Below are 18,467 nucleotides of genomic sequence, written 5' to 3'. Positions count from 1 at the left end.
ATTGATTCACTGAGGTACGATCCTTCGACTAAAAAGTTAAATAATCATTACAATCTTTCATGAAGAGCTTTTGAATTAAGTTAATCGCACCCACATAATACTCCTTGAAGAAAAAATTTACATTACAATGGATTATATCTTTTGTAAAAGTCTTTTATAATATCCAATCTTTTGAAGTCGTCATTGTTTTCATTTTATTCTCCGATATAACCCATGGCTGGGACATTTGTCAAAAGTTACAAGAAATTCGTAATAACTGCAACAGCGGGCGATCAATTGCGGATTTTTAAAATAAATATGAAACAAAAATATCCGAGCATTTATTAAAAGGCCAAAGCCAAAAATAAACTTTCGTATAAATTAATTAAAAACAGATTGTTCCTAAAGATTATTTAATTTGTAATTTCGTCGAATTTTAAATAATTCATGACCTGTTGAAAGGAAAGGATTAATGGAAGAAGATAATAATTTGATTTTACCATTTTATCAATATAAAATCTACAGGTCCGCCACAATAGTAAGCATTATTGTTTAAAATGCACGTTCACTAATTATTTCCTTTTAAAAAATGTGAAAATTTCCAACAAAGTGTTATAAAAAATAAGAGGAAAACAGATGAATATAAAGTTTCTCTATGTGGTTATAAGTAGCAAAGGATGTCGGACGGTCGGTATTGGCAAAGTGAATCTGGCTTATTTCCGGGCGAAGATCTGAAAAAAAATATTGCAAAAAAAATTTCGTTAACCGGCGGTCCAAATGATCGTGTCTTAATTTCGTAATTAAACCTCTTGTTTATTCGTTTAAATATGAACAGATCGGGTTCCTAAATGAGTCAATAATGCACTGATTGTTTAGTCATTTTGATTTTTTTTTTTTTTTACTTTTTCGTATGTTCTTGTTTGTGAACTCTTATAATATTTTATTTGCCATTGCGTTTATTGACGTTGCCTCTGAAGATGATCAGGTCGCGCACGGATAATTCATGCTCAGTTTATGTCATAATTCAGATTTTTATCATCATCAGAATCATCTGTCGATTATTAATGTAAATTTTACTTTATTAAATTAAGCCCCTTCAGAGAAAATTTAATTAATAAAAATATTTTACTGTGATTAAAGATTAATTATCCTTCGTACACATAATTTTGTTTTTGCTCGTTACTGTCTGACGTTCCCTATAGTTCATCATCTTCACATGGTAACTTTTTTCTTCTGTTTTGTGAACTTTCCCGTTAGCAATAAAAATTCAATTATGTCTTTATTATCTTTGCGTTGTATTGAGAAAGGAAAGATCGTTTTCCCATATTACATTGAAACGGTTTGTTTAGTTTTTCAAAAAGGCGGCTCAGGAAATTACGTTGAGGAAAACTGAGTCTACAGTTGTTTACCGGCAGAACGAAATGAAAGTTGACAGATGGTTTTTTCCTCCTGCCGAGGCCGTTTGAAAACCTTTGCCGCCCGGTATCAAGTGGTAAACCTCAATACTGCCAGGCGAATTGCTCATCAGAAACGTCAAAAACCATTAACACTGACCTCAATCAAACGTGATATTTCGAAAAAATTCAAAAAGCATTTCCTGCAGGTTCGATAGCGTCTATGATTTTCCTGAATAAGCAAACGTTCACTTGTATATCTAAAATCTAATATAAGGCAGTTTTAAAGAACACTAAACAAAAATCAATCATATAGACCGTCGAAATCAAGGGAAATGTCGATTTTTTAATAAGCTTTTTAGTGTATGTTGCTGAAGAAAAAAGTCTGGGCCAAATTTGGATGGATAGGGCAGATAAGACCAAGGTCTAACCAAAATGATGTAGATTTCAACTCAGGAATATTATTTGTAGCTTGAAACCAGAATTAAAATATTTTGTGTAATTTATTCTTGATTCAATTAAGCTTAATTTAATATATCGGGAATGTAACATCTAAAACAATTTTATTTGACATGTAATTTTATGTGTTTTTCTGGTCCTCCGGGTCTCGCCAAAACATTGACCATTCGATGTAATGTGTATAGGTATGCGGTCTGTTAAGGAGCAGAGGTTTATAAATTCAATCTTCAATTAAATACAGGTTTCCATTGATTTTTAATATCTGGTTGATTGATTTATATCGACCACTTTTCTAAACGGCATTATATTTGTGATTCTAGATATATAAATGTACCCACTTCGCAAATTTGCAATCAATCTCGCACACAACATCTTACGTAAGTGCATTCTTTTTTATATACGTATAAGCACATGCCTTTGTACTTGTAAACAACAAAACATACTAGGTAAAAGCCTGTGTAGTGAAAGTTAAATTTGGAGTGCCACAAGGCAGTATGTTGGGCCCAGTTCTTTTTAACTTACATATAAATGATCTCCCTGATGTCATAGTAAATGGAATTATTGACATTTTTGTTGGTAGTCTCCCTCCTATTTGTTCAGTTGGATGTCTCGATGATGTTATAAACAGACTAAACTGTGCTGTAATTTAGTCATCATATATGTTAGGAATAAGAAATTACCGTCAAATATAAAAACAGGTTTTAGGGAACAATATATGTGATAATTAATCTTTTTATGTAAGGTCTTGGTTGAAATGAAAAAGCTAGAGTCACGAGCGGTATTCGAACCCACGACCGTCCGCTCAATACGCCGCTGCTCTAACCACTTGAGTTGTGACTTAGATCCTCCAGGACACCGACTCCCATCTCAACCTACAACCTTTCGAATTTTCCCTCCTTTTTGCCATTTTCATTTCAACCAAGGCCTTACATAAAAAGATTAAAATTAATTGAAAGAAGTAATTTGGTTTACCAGACCACTAATATAATTGAGTTAATATGATAACGGAATTATTTAATAATGAAATGTGAACATAGTTCAAAAATATAAATAAAATAAATGAAAATTATCAATGCTAAATAAATAAAGATAATAATTTAATCAAGAAAAAATATAAATAAAATAAATGAAAATTATCAATGCTAAATAAATAAAGATAATAATTTAATCAAGAACGATGATAGGGTCTACATTCAAGTTAATAAATACTTTTTACGCCCAAAATGGCACGGATTGTGTACAACTATATGTATATAGTACAAGTAGTACCCTTACCATCGAAAAATCTTTCATGTCTTCCCATCGAGGAACCTGAATACCCACACTTTATCCAAAAGAGTATGGCCTATTCAGAATCTGTTGAGAACCTCTTCTCCCAACCATTCTGCTCATATAGCTCATACAGTTTTTCTCACTGAATGGTTTGGTCGAAAAGGTTTCGCGATTCCTTGCCGATTAAAAAAAATATTAATACGGCAAAATCATTATATATTCGCACATAATTATTTGAATTAGGTAAATCATTGTAGTCACACTTTTTTCCTTATAATTAAGCAAACGTTTATTAACCAATTATTTAATCAATGTTTAATACATCATGATTACATAATATGAGAAAATTATTTAATTTTTTTAAGCTAACTTTTCTATTAGATGTGAGCCGACTATCTTTTTACCTTTTAGAAAAAAGTCATTATTATACTCATAAGCATTATTCTATTCATTTAAGATATATATTTACTTATAGTTCAATGCTTCCATTAGGTCATAACTCTGGTCACGTTATTATATCTGTTTCAGACACCTTTTTCATTACGATAATTAACCGAGAGTCAACTTTCCCAGGCTGAACCGTCGCTAGACATTGCACCTGGAGATTGTCCTTGCTTTTAGGAAGTATTTATCCGAAAAGCATTGGTCGACTAATTTAAAGTCGGTTTTAGCAACACTTTACACATTATTGGGTAGAGAAAGTCAACCGAAATTGTAGGGAAATTCCATTTTACTTATTACTTATTAGTAATGCTGGGGATTGTAATTAGTCATCGTAAAAACCCAATAATGAAAGATTTTCGATTAAATAATCCGATCAACTGTGATAATTGCAGGTAGGATAAATACAAATTGTCATTGACGACTTTAGTTAGTTGCATCACATGCTGTTATATTTGATCGTTTTTATTCCATTTTTTTCCTTAGGTCACTATTGACTAAAGATTAAAATTGAAACTGGCTAAATTTGTGGAACACGGTGCATAGTTTATCTTTTCTCTTTGGCTGCTGCTTTGATACCAGCATAGAAACAGAACAAGGTGTCTTCTTCAGTGGTCGACGATGAATTGCTAGCTACGTGTATTAGCGAATCGAGGTTTCAAATGCGAAATTAAGCAACAGTCATACCAAATCTGTATTGTCCGAACGAAATTTAATCACTATGTTTTTTTTTCATATGTTTAAACCAAACTAAGCCTATGTATACATAAATCGGTTTCAATAATCACAATATATGGCCTATTTTGGAGACAAATCATTACAGCGTCATTCTTGAATAATCTCACTGAAGATACCCAAAAGAGCCTAGCCTCGGTTAGGAAAAAAGCCCATTCTATGCGTCTGGGTGTGTTAGTAAATTGTTTTGCATTTTGACAATGTTTCAAAGTGGAAGGGTATTGTAGAGATTTATTACATTAGAATATCTGCGAAATACACAAATTACGTGAGGGTTAAATGTACAAAATTGGTCTGCAGTTAATAAAAAATGTGACTGTTGAGGGAAAATTTTACCTGTAAGTATATCCCTGCCATTCTGGTCTTTTTTTTTACATTTCTCCATCTTTGCGCTTAGATAGGAGTTACGAGCGTCTCAACCTGCTTATATCCCTCGTATCAGGCCATCATGCAACGACCTCATCAAAGAGGTCTTCAGGTCTTTCGCCTGGAAGCCGAACGAGCCATTTTTCCATTAAATTCCAATGCAAATTCATGTGTTTTAATACAAAATTATAATTAATATAATTTCCCAATTCGTGTGGGTTTTAAATACTAAGCTACATCTTCTTTATATCCCGACCGCATCTCACGATATCTGAATAACTTCTTTATATCTTTTGAATTGTATTAATATTGAATAAAATATTAATCCCTGTTACAAAAGTATTTTCTCAACTTATTCTCAAATAAAAAGCATGAAGGTCTTTCTTTAGTTTTGAACCCAGAACCGATAACGTGGGGAAAATGAGCCGGATGCCCGACCATCGAGGTCCCCTGATATTGAAAAAAGGGCTAGCGTTAAAAATGGTTGTCTCCTTATCTACTATGCAAATGGTTTTCCATGGCATAAACCGTACATAGTATTTCATTGCAGTAATTACACTTGTGCTTCTCTTTCTCAATAATCTCGTTAATGTTAATTTAGGGTTGCGATGCGACCCGCATCGTCCTTTATATTGATTAAAATGACCCAGTGACCGGCCGGTATCGCTCTTTGCATGAGGAACCGGTGCTATACGGCATGCAAGATTTGCCCCACTTGCCATACCGGGAATGTATTAAACGATCGATCGCACCCGGAGGATGAAAGAAAAGGGTTGGAGGAAATCAACGGGGGTAAATGTGGCATCGCCTCATTGTCGCCAAATCGCTCACCACAAAGGAGAAATAAGAGGGTGGTCAGGAGCAGCGTGAGATTTACATAACTGTTATGTCACTTCAATAGGGTTGTTTTTCGAAAAAATTGCCCGTTTCACAAAGTCCGTTATATGGGGTATTGGCTCCATGCAAATTCAGGTGTCGTTTTTCGCTTAGGGCGGTTGAACGGTGAAAGGGAAGTCGTTGCGGTACAGGAGAAATCGCATCGTTTATAAACTTTATCAGCACTTCCTGAAATATTCTGGAGCCATTTTTGCTTTTGAAAAAGCAATTTTTTTAAATATAAGCTCAAATACGACCGTTTATACATGCATGTCCGGATTTGAGCCTATCACCCCTCGCAGTCCACCGGCAATTCCACCTTTTATAATTTACTGTAAATTACCGACAGGCCTCGAGAATCATCCACCTCGGGTATGGACTGGGGTCAGACTTCGGTCTTATCCGTCCAGCCATCGAGATCGGGCTCTGAGTGTTGTCAACAGACTACGTCAATTCAGCACCCAATGCATACTAGGTTCCTAGATGCAACCCATTCAACTCTCACTCATTTTTAAATACATTCTTTCCTATTTACACATCTTTCACTCAGTTAGGATGAAGGTGTACTCAGTATTCCGCCATCGACTTTTTTACACCACGTACACGTTAACGAAACTATCAGTACTTTATATAAAAAACCGGCTTCCTCCACAAAAACGGAACAGGGGACCCAAAGATTCTTACATTGACAACTAGACAATTCTTATATTGGGCGGCTCTCCTACTCGCTCCATATGGAACAAAGGAATGACACTTAAATCGTAAAAACATATTGAGCAACTTTTCTCTGCATGCCGAACACATACGCGAGCTTTATAGGTCCTTGTGCCAACTCGTATGGCCAATTCTAAGTCAGGTTAGGTTGATCCTTCTTCAGTAGTACCGAACGATCCAGTCTACTGACGCTGCCACAATTTCTTTACCAAATTCTTTATTACTCGTTTTGCGTCAGCAGGTCGGACAAGCAAGCTCCTAGCTCTTCGTCTCCTCAGCACTTCAGTTGCCTTCCGATCCGACGAGTCCCAACCGTCAAACTACTACCGATTTTCCGAGGCGCTTCAATCCCTTGGGTCCACAATGCATTCAGGGAATGGAACCTGGAAAAAATATATTTATTTTCTTTACACCGTATTATCAGATAGAATCGGCGACTTAAAATCGCTCGAAATTAAGTCGAATCGCCTAGCAGTGTAGTCATCACTCAAGGATGTTCATTACTGGATTCATGAACCAGTAATTCTATCTCGTCTTATCTGGACAGTTCGGATATATGTTTTTGCTTAAGTATGACAGCGATTTGTCAAATTTCTAAACATTCCACGAGCACTTCTCCCATTTCAGACAAATCAAAGATTGCATTTTGTATCAAAGACTCGATTTGTCTTATCTTTCGACTGACTTTTGTCATTTTGGAAAAATATACTCTTCCTTCACAACTGAAAACAAAAGTTTTACAACAGTAACAAATCTTCAAGAATTTTGATACCTTGGACAACATTTTTTGGTTCTGCTTGTCGCCAGGTGCAGCACTAACGACAAGAATTTTATTACTATTTTGACATTTTGACTATGTAGTTGGCTGCGTCCCTGTTTGAACTATGAAATACATGAATAAATGAAAGAAAAGTGTGTTTATAATTTTACTTGACAACCAACGTAAACATGTACTAAAGCTTGAATGCCCCAGAATAAGTTCTGACAACCTAAAATATATTTCTGTCTTGCAAACTCATTAAAAAAAATTTCTTATCCAAGGTGAAAGTTGTTCCTAGGAACTTATGGTTATGTCTTCCATAATTTGAAGGGTTTCTATGATACAAGTGATAAGTCTAACGTTGTTGCGTAAAGGTTTAAACGACCTTTTTTCGGCACGAGTTGTGTCGTTTAAAAAATTATTACAACGCTCTTTATTTATCATATAAAAAAAAAATCTTTATGTATAATCCACGGGGGTCAGAAACAACAAGAGGACCGTCGCCCATTAATTACTAGTAAAATTAATTTTAAAAATAATAGCTGAAGGTAAGTTATACTATATTTTATTCCTTCATGGAGTTAGATTTGGCAGGATAATTACTATACTATGTTCCGGACATGTTCTAGTCGGGCCTTGAAAATGTTTGATTTATTTTGCCGTATCGAAGTTAATATATCGTAAGGGAAAGACTGTAAATATTTATTTTCCCTTGGAAATGATTAGCTATTAATGAAATCATTTTTATATGAATTTCCTTAGAGTTGAGCAATGGCGTTAAAAGCGTGATCCGGTCGCAATCTGGATGTGGGAATTGAGTATGTGGCAAATAGTAAAAAAAAATTATTGCGTAACAGCGGTTCGACGGCAGATATTCGCCAATCAGTGTCTTTAATAGCGAATATCATCTGTGGAACGTGTGGAACATCTCTCGCTGGTCGTTCCATTTATCGATATTACGAGGACGTCGTATTGGGGACAAGGCAAGGCCCGCCCGCAATCTTGTTTACACTCGGCAATATTAATATAATGTTAATTAAATAATATTGTCGGACAATCGATCGGCTGGGTGCTTTTTCTGATAATTTGACGTAACTGCCGTTTTCAAGGAGCAGCAGACGGATGCCAAGAGCGGAGCCGCTGTTTGTTGCCCTTCACCTAAAAACCGCCTGACGTCAGCCTTGGGAGGGGGTTTTGCCAAAGCTCTCTTTATATGGAGCACGCGAGCAAACCGGCGATTTTCTCTCAATTCGATTCTTTATGGCCAAGCCTACCAAGTCTCGGACAAGTCATCTTCACGATTGTTCTCACTTCCAAAGGGACTTTTTATACCTAGATCTCAATATGTCCCATATCAAAGATCATTTAAAAACCATCCTATTAATAAAACATAATTTTATATTGTCGATGGAGCCCTTTCGCGACCTCTTTGCCATTTTGGGTTTATTGCCAGCATAAAAAAAATTAAACTTTTCATCATGGTTTATCCTATTTTATTTCTTTTTCATAGTAATTGGTTTCAGTATATTTAATTCAGTTATTTATATATTGTTTGAATTTTTGTCTCAATAAGATGTATAGTTTTTGTTTAACTTTGACATTTTCTTTGATTCTAATTGACCTTAATAATCCGAATGTTATCCTCGGATTTAATTTAAGATTTTTCTTTGTGAACTTGATCTCGATTTTTGATTTCTCGATGACTGTGAAATTTAGGGACAACACATCTCTCATATCGTTAATATCATTACCATAAAATATTCCCATTTACGATTTATTAGTTCTTGATTGAATTTAGAAAATTAGATTTTTTTTTAAAGGGCATCTGACAGCATGGCCATTTCAGCCCCGAGCGCATGCGAACTATTGCAACCCGCATTCAATACGCATTCACACAAATAAATACATTCACACCTATATACTTGCATTCATTCTATTTGGTGAATGGAGTACTCAATATTCCTCCATCAACCAGCACACAATAACAAACTAATCTAATGGGGTCGATGAGGTACTTTTATAAATATTCCGCCATCAACACAAGTCACGTACACAGCTTGAGGGGCGATGGGGATGCTATTCCACCATCAGCTCCTCCCCATTCACTCTAATAAATACACTCACTTGTGTAAAACACAGAAACACAAAACACGTATTTTAAAGACTATATACAATAAAAAAAATTCCCAATTCCACCAAAAGGCGGAACAGGGGACCCGGAAATTCGCTACCGTGTCCGAGAACCATTCTTAAATCCGGCGGTATACCTACACGCTCTCTGTATGAAACCAAACACGCCTCTATTATGTGGACATATGGAGCAACCTTTCTCTGCATAAGGGGCACCTGCGCGGGCTCTGGCCCAAGATGATCTGTTATTGTTGACTTTACTACTGCTGTGGTGGTGATGAGCGTACTAGGTAGCGGGCCCCAGTCACTTTGTATTGTACCTTCCTAGTTTCGTGCAATCAGCTCAATCCTTCTTCTCAGTTAGGTCATTGCTACAAGGTTGCTTCTACAATTTCATTCCCTAGGTTATTGGTTGAAATAAAAAAGTCATTGTCACGAGCGGGATTCGAACTCACTACCCTCGGCTAAAAAATACGCTGCTGCTCTACCACTTGAGCTATTGTGACTTCGATCCACTCGGACAGTAACTTCCCATCTCAACCCACCTTTCGAATTTTCCCTCCTTTTTGCCATCTTTCAAATTATTCACATTATTAGAGGTTTTATTCTTTAAAATGTTTAAGTTTAAATTTCCCGGCACAATGTATTCATTTCTTTCTGGTGTTAAGTGGTTTTGAGTTGATAGTTATCAATTCATGTAAAAATATTTCGATAAACGAAAAATGGTTTGATGTGGGGTTAGAACGGCATTTCATTTTTTGGGCAAGATAATTGTCCTCACAGGAACTTTAGGCACCTATCTATCTGGATTTTGAGTATTAAATACGCATCATCAAGCAGAAGATACAACGTGAATTGTTAGAATAGCTTGTATTTTTTTTACCCTCAACTTGCGAAAAATTCTACTCTAAAACCTTCTCGTCTTAGACAACCAGCAGGGTTTACAAATTTACCTATTGCGATATTATAAAAAATGGCTGAAAGAAGAGAAAATTCGGAAGATTGGGTTGAGATGGGAAGTTAGTGTCGAGCGGATCGAAGTCACGATAGCTCAAGCTGAAGGTCGTGGGTTCGAGTTCCGCTCGTGACACTGACTTTTTTATCTCAATCAATACCTCACATAAAGATTAATTAATATAAAAAAGTACAAAGTTTCTTCGCTCGAAGCAGAAGAATGACACGATCTAAATATTTCGTCAGGTTGCCCAGTTAAACCGAGGTACGAGATTAGTTTTAAATAAATTCAGACCGTTTCTTAGTATAATTTGTTTTTCTTTTTCACTCGTTCGTGCATTTTCATTGTTATTAACCTACTTCTTCAATTCGTGAGTGTTATCGCGTGTGTTCCATTAAAGTAAAATATGGAAATAATTACTCGAGGTTAAGTCTTTAAAGTGTTTGTCTTTAATCTGGAACCGAATGGGGATTTTGTGAGTTATGATGCACTGGAATCCGTCTTAATCTCCATTGCGGGACACGCCAAATGCCTTGCGTTTAGTTTTTACACATAATTTTTGCACTGAACAAATATCGCACATTTTTCTCAAGCGTAAGTTAAAAATAAACGAAAATCGTTAAAACTCGACCAAAAAAGACGGGTCAAACGTTAAATTAATAAATCTTAGCTGGATGATCGCCCAGCTGTGTAATATTGATGTTGCGGGATCATAACATGGTTCAAGAATGGCAATTATTCCACTACCACCAAACTTTCGGCATTTATTATGCCTTCTTCAGAGCTGTATTTTCAAAATATACTACTAAAATAATAAAAAACTATTTTAAATCCAATTTTATTTTATATGTATATTGATTATTATTTTATATTTATGAATGTAATTGCCTGAGGAAGGCAGCTTATTTATGCTGTCTTATTCTCTCTCCTAAATATTGTTTAGTTTGGCCCGAAATATATACTATTTGTTAATAATTGTCGTTCTTAGACCTCATACCTGTTCCCAAAACATAAACATTTGATAAACAAAGGCGGAGAACTCGCCTTGGAACTAAATCGAGGATAGGATGAACTTGAAATTATGTTGACCCATCAACAATGCACAAGCGTTAGGTATTTTTAGAAAATAATAAAATGCTTTAAACGACTTACACCGGGTTATTAAATTGGATTTATAATTTGCATTTCATTGACACCAGAATAAACCAAATCGTGAACGTGAATGCATATTACTTTTGATGGACGTGGATGTGAATATTTTAGAAAAATAATTTGACATGCGTTTAACATGTATGTACTGATATGCCTCAGTAAAGGATTGATATAATAAAATCCGCTTAATTTATTTAGAGATTATTATAATTTATTAGAGAAGAAAAAGTTAATAAGTTGATTGTTTTCTGTTAAACTTTTTAATTTATATTTACGTTATAATTGTATATTCGTTTGTCGATTTGTTTGTCATTATATAACAGGCCTGGACTGTTGTCCGGCCAAGGTCTAATATAATGTTGGCATAAACCCACAGCTTTTTGCTCCCGAGTTTAGTATGGAGAATGTAAATGTCGTGATTTACGATTTTAATCAAAATCGGACCTTGACGATAGACTTGAAATTTATAAATAAGCGTTTGAACAACATGGAAAGTGTAGAACGAGTCATCCTTAAAATCAGAAAAATCGTTATCGGGATTCAGTAAAGTTGGATTCTAAAAGCTAGACTGTCTAATCGGTGTTAACGATAGCCATTAATCTCGGTAATTTCCTCCCTTCTCCTCTCCGTAAAAAAGCAACATTCTTAAGTCTTTAAAACTAAGTATAACATCTCATGAAAAGCAATTCAACGAAAATTTTCCCGCCCTGGGGTTAAAATTGTGTTTAACGTTTTTTATTTATTCATAGTGCTGATTTGTTGGTTCATAAACATGCCTTCCAGCCAAACGTGGTTAAACGTCCGATTGTTAAGTTACTAGGTTGCGTTGGGATAGTTGCAAATGCGTTAGATTATCGGCAAAACACCACCGGCATACCGGTTTGGCAGCCTTCGAAACCCACCGCCGATATGCGAATATAACACCCCACCCTTCAACCCCAAGAACACATTTTAAAAATAGGAAATTACGCTCTCAAAGAGGATTCTATACGTAGTTTGTTAATTACTTTGTAAGAATTTATTGTGTAAAAAATTAATTCCGAACGTACGCAGTATGGCAGATGAAACCATGTTTAGGGTTTTTTTATTTTATTTTAATGAAAATTCATTGTACTTTCTTAACGCAGCTATACGAGAATGATTTTTTTTTGTATTTTGCATTATACTTAACTCCTTTATCGTACTAAATAAACACAGCACACGGTAAAGAGTAATTTTTTCCGACTACGAGGTCATATTATTAAGAATTTGAGGAAAAAGCAGCCCGTATGTACATCCGGGAGACAACGTCCAACTACCCGTTGGGTGTGCGGGCAAGCGGTCAAACACACGATTCATTTTGAATTCTGTAATTAATTAAAAAGTCATAAACTCTGCCGGGATTCGAACTCAGAACCGCCCAATTTTTAAGTATGTTAAGTTCGATTTCGGAGACGCTGGAATTCGAACTCGGGGCCCTTACAGTGAAACGCTTTGAAACGGGTAAACTTGCTGACAAAATTCGAATATTGAGATTTTTTTTTAATTATTACAATTTTTGTCAAAATTTGCTGTTATTTAATTCAGTCGAAATCATATGAAGGAACTGGAAAAACATATAAATACATATTATATATGTTCCGCTAGTCTGAATTATGTGAGACCGAGCCTTGTTTGGAATCGAAAAACTGCTTTAATACAGAAGCAAACAGTAAACCAGGTCTGATTTATTAAGAAATTATTATATAGAAAAATAATCTGGAAGCATTAAAAAAGTTGAACGTGTGTGAAAGTGTAGTTTGGTCGTTTTTGATAATTTCGGTCTGCATATCCTGGCCGTTTTGGTCTGTAAGATTCGTTTCGGTCTCTTGCCATTTTCAGTTTTTAATAATTATTTTGTTTAAAAGCCACTGAGGATGGCAAGAAACCTGACAGGCCAAAATGTTCATAACCCAAACTACAGATTTCTACAAGCAATTAAGTTTGGAGTGTGCTAGGCCACAAAACTGACCATTAATACCATCAAAATTTGATTCGAAAGTGCATGTGTATTATACGAACTAAGAGATTTCCACTTTGCCGATTAAATGTTTAATATTGTTTGGATTAGCGGTGTTCGGATTATCATGACTTCTCTGTACTTGATAAGATAAACAATGAAAAACATTACAGACAAAAAATAAGGTAGTGGCTATAAAAAACGGCAATTAACAAATGTATTATTTATTGCATTGCCATTTCATTTTAGCCCTTACTACATAAAAACATGTTGTAATCCTTTTAACCATGTCATCTATTAACAAAATGTCATGGAGGTAAAAAGTTAAGGTAAAATTAATATACGAAAATTTATAACTACTGAAGTCACGCGAATATGAACAGGAGGTGACACCCATTTGAGTGGATTGTGCTGTGGTGACTTGAAAAATTCGAAAGTAGCGATAATAAAGCCTTCAAGGTTCAGGGAAGCCAGTGAATAGCGAGACGCCATTGATGCCGATCCTTAGAAAAGTTCTCGCTACAAACTAATTTATCCTACATAGGAATAAAGAGTAAAAACATTTAGAACTATTTAAATAACAACGTGGAAAAACTTAATTTACGAAATGCTTAAGTTAAATTTTGTGTCATGTAGAATGTCATGGCCAAAAATGGTGAACCTTCAAGTCCGACAGATTAGATTTTAGGTGTCTCTGTATATTAATTTAGAGTATCCAGGTATTGCCTTTAAAAATTAATTTAGTGTAAAATTACACCACAGTAATGTGTAAGGGTGTTACATATGGCTAGAACTTCATGAATTGTCTCGACGGTTGACTTAAAACTAGTGGTATTCACGATCTTTGTGTTAACCCTGTTAGCTCGAGAAAAATGATGACGTCGACTTGTAAGAATCGGCTAGTTAGCAGGGCCAATGTTAGATGTTAGGTCGAAAATGTAGTCACATTCCTATCCGTTAGGGCGTAGGTAACCAACATGGCAGCCATGTTCACATGTATTTTTATTCTTAAAAACGCATTAATTAATTCAGTCCAATAAATTTCTTTTGTTAATTTCTGACCTGTAGGCTCTTAGACGGTAGGATATTATATATAGTTCGTCGGCACGAATTGAAGTGTGTTATTTGTTAGTATTTTTCGAGTGCATAGATAGCATTTTGAATGAAAGAGTTGATTAATTTTTCGTTTTTATTAATTTCTGACAGCTTACAATTTAACACAAAAGAAAACCAAAATAACAACAAGCCTTCAAGGACTGTTATAGCTTTATTTTTGGTTCTACCAATCTCCATGCGCAGCATTGCGGAAAAATTAACGTTTAGAATGCTGAGAAAAGATCTTACTGGACATTTCTCTATTCGAGTTAACACGAGTTAACATCTTACAAATCGTGAATACTCCTACTGTTGAATGGGGTAGAGCATCCGGTTTTTCGAATCCGTGCACTGAGAGTGTGTAAACATGCTGTTCTATCTTTGAGGATTTTGGCCCTGGCCTTACGTTTCCTGGTAGCGGCCCGACTTTCAGGCCAGGGTCAGCTCCCACCGGCTGAACAAAAGAGTTGATGAGTGATGTTATCTCTGCAGAACAGAAGAAGGGGGCGGACCGTCGAGGAAGAAGCGCTTCACTTGAGCTGGAATCGTCTCGACCTTCGGACCGTTGGCTTTTTCCGCCCTGCGTTCTGCGACTACCGACGGCGATTAGTCACGGCGAATCGTCGCTCTCCACCCGAGGGGCCTTCACCTACATCCTCAGATATTTCGCAACAAAAGCGTCACCGAAATTCCCGTTCGCCCCCTTTTTCCCGGCATTGGCGGAAACGCTCTCCTTTCAATTAACCCGGCCCCCGGCATTCGTCCCGATACAGGAAAATTGCACACAAAAGCGTTTTCCTTTTCGTCTACAACTTCAATTAAAAATAATAGACATCGTAAAAGGATTTTCAATATAAACGAGCCAAAAGATCATAATCGTTGGTGTTTTTAATTATTAAATATTTTAAAAAGAGGTAGGAAGTTTTATTTTACAAAAGTCACTTAAATGAAACAAACGTAATTGGTTTGTTTTTTACTTGCCGTTCCATTTAACGATTAAAACCTTTTCCGTAATGGATGGGAACATCAAACAAAGACGACGGTGTACCCTGTTTTCTTGAAAAGTAAGGTACAATAAGCCAGAAAGGGTGTAGTGCCTAGGAAACACCAACCCCGCTTCCTAGTAAACTTCATCATCTGTTGATGGGTAAATGAAGATTGAAGAGAAGGTATCGACCGCTTGATTTGATGTATGATAAGTATTATGGTCAAGGCTACTCATGAAAAACGTTGTACCTGATATAAATATATGTTTTAAGTATTCGAATAGGCTGGATAGATTCTTCACCAAGTTGGCCGCAACGGTTTAGGCGTTGACACGGCGCTCATCACTGTAAGGTCCCGGGTTCGAATCCTGCGGCCCTGCATTCGAACCCTACATACAATGGGAATTTTTTTTTTTTCAAAAACATCGGGACCCCGAGGGTTCATATAAATTTTAAAAAAATTATTTGTGGAACATCTAACGTTATTTATAGAGTATCCAGTATGGGATGCCCTGCCAAATACATAGGCCAGACCATGCAAAGGATAAAAATTAGAATGTATGGACATAAACATGTTTGTAAAGATCCATCCAAATTGTAAACCGGGTTGTCACACCACAAAACCGGGCCCAATTTTGATTTTGAAAATATTGACGTGTTGCATGAAGTATCTTCAGACGTGAGGAGAAAAGTAAAAAACATTTGTACATTAACATGGAGGAGAACTCTTGTAATGTGCAGAATGATTTTCAAAAAATCAGTCCAGCCTGTTCGGGTTTAAGGCAAAGAACGTCATGTTATCTCGTGTCCTTCTCAATCTTATAGCTGAAGTAATTTTTTGGTTAGAGATTTCGATTGTGTATGTATTATACTACAAAATTTAAAAAACCCAAAGTAGTAAGTAGTTACCCGTGCCGAAAATTGGTTGTTGATTTGTTTGAAAATATAGGCCTTGATGATGTCCTTGAAGCCCGGGTCGAAAGCTTGGCAAAATTGGAGTTTTGTTTTTATTCTACCCCTTGACCGTAATACTGATCATACGTCAAATTAAATGAGGATTGGCAGGCCAAAATGTTCGGAAACAACCTTTTTTCAATGGGTTGTCATGTGACGATAGTTAAGATAATTTGGAATGAAATTTGTTGTAGCGAGATTGGGCAAGGTTAAGACAGGGTGTGTTCAGATCAGAATGAATTGGTGACGTAGGTGGAACATCAACTTTTGTGCGAAGGATTTTGGATGGTAGGGATTGGTTTTTTTTTAGATTGGATAGAAACGACCAAACTACAAATACAGCTGATCTTCGAAAATAGATTATTTTTATTCGAAATCGTCGGAAAAAGCACACATCAAAAATATTTCTAGGGCGAACGAATACGTTACACCTACCCATATATTGCCTAAATATCCATAAAAAACTATTTTTGTTTTAAAGTAACATAAATGAAGAGCTATTACGTGTAGATAAGGGCTTTTACATACTTCGTAAAAACCTTTTACCTTATAAAACTCGTACTAGTGAGAATCTATTTTCAGTATTAAAACCCACATAAACTATGTAAAATTCAAAACTCTGGCAGTTTCTATTACTGACCGTAAAGCCCAGAAGGATTATGGAATGAATTTGATTTTCAAACCTAACGTAACGTCATCAAGTCCGTGTCACTTTCTTTAAGCGGCCCAAAAAACCTTGATGTACACTGTTCTTTTATGGCAATGATTTCCCGACGGTTTGAAAGTTGTATTGTTTTATTGCCTATTCACATTTAAGCCTGGTCCATCGTTTACGTTGGTTTATTTTTATACATAAACGCCATAGGTAAAAAGTATAATTAGTTTATTGTATAAAGTATAACTAAGGTAAGGAATATTTCAGTTGTTAATATGTACGTCTGAGCTCAAAGCAGGTGGACCACGTTGGAGGTCGATTTCTTAATTTGACCCTCTACATTTTTTAAGAGGATGAGAGCCAATTGAAAAAATACAAGGTGAATTTGATTTAAGGGAACAATTAATTGCCGGTTATTATTTTCACTATTTACATTCCAATTTTTTTCTATAGGTGTATCAGTACTAACCTCAATACAAATTATGCCAGGCCTGCTGAGAGTTTACGTATATTCTAGGTTATAACGGTTACAGGTTAACCGATTTGAATTGTAGACGTCATAATTTCAACAAGTCAATAGTACCTATATATTTAGAAATGATTGAACTCTTCAAGTAATAGCTGTAGCCTTTGTACCAACAAAAAAACTCTTGTGCAAGGTGGAAGTTCAGAAAACAAGACAGTTGTCTGAATTTGCGATGGATGAACAGGTTTTCATCCTAATCTCTTTCCAAACACACCTTCGGAGAATGGAAGGAAATAATTATTATGTTATTGCTTCATAACGCCTCTTGATGGGAGTAGGTGTGGTTCAGTTGGCAAAACCGTCGAACGTTCCATTAAAGCCTACTTACAAAAAATAGTTTTATGTACCTACTTTTATGTAAATTATAGTTCTAACCAAGTTGCACGGACCGATTAAAAATAAGTATTAAATTCAGACAAACCTTATATAAACCATGTCATTTGATCAATGTTTTCAATGATTTTTGTTTTATAATAATAATAAAGCATTTATTGAAAGATCAATGCAATTAAAGAGTCGTTAGATACTTTTGTTTTATATTTTTGTACGTTAATATATTAATCAATAAACATTTTATAAAAATAAAAATAAAAGTAATGAAAGAGTAGTTTTTCAATAACGTATAGTTACAGTTTGAAAGTCGTTTTGTAAAGTAATTATATATCTATGGTATTTTAAGTGCAAAAGTAATCAGCATTAACGGAATCAAAATCAATACAGTCGTTTTAAAATAATTACAATTTATTAAAGAAATAATTGAATGCTAATGACTTTCGTAATGTACGGTCTGAAGATATTACAATATTTTTTTACCCACCGTGGCTTCTGTATCTACGCTAGGACCATGGTAGATTGATAGGTTATGCTAATATATATATGTGTGTGTGTGTGTGTGTGTGTGTGCGTGTGCGTGCGTGTGTGTATATGCTGACTACATTTCATCAGATCGAAGATGACATAATCGATTTTTTTCTATTTATTTCAGAGGATGGAATAAATCTCATCCCGCGAATTTTCCGTCAAGGTGGGGGGGTGATATC

The 18,467-nt window shown here is 35.4% G+C and overlaps 1 protein-coding gene across 4 annotated transcripts in view; it reads left to right on the top strand.

The window, feature by feature from the left end:
• The window catches only part of LOC106666969 (nuclear receptor coactivator 2-like), a 77,263-nt gene that overhangs the window by 10,610 nt on the left and 48,186 nt on the right, over nt 1-18,467 (top strand). The gene's annotated exons all lie outside the window — the stretch shown is intronic.

This window comes from Cimex lectularius, unplaced genomic scaffold (genome assembly GCF_000648675.2).
Source record: "Cimex lectularius strain Harlan isolate CLEC.00 unplaced genomic scaffold, Clec_2.1 scaffold393, whole genome shotgun sequence".
In the NCBI taxonomy this organism is placed as follows: Eukaryota; Metazoa; Arthropoda; class Insecta; order Hemiptera; family Cimicidae; genus Cimex; species Cimex lectularius.
The sequence above is the reverse complement of the archived record's forward strand: the minus strand, read 5'-3'. Positions and strand labels throughout refer to the sequence as shown.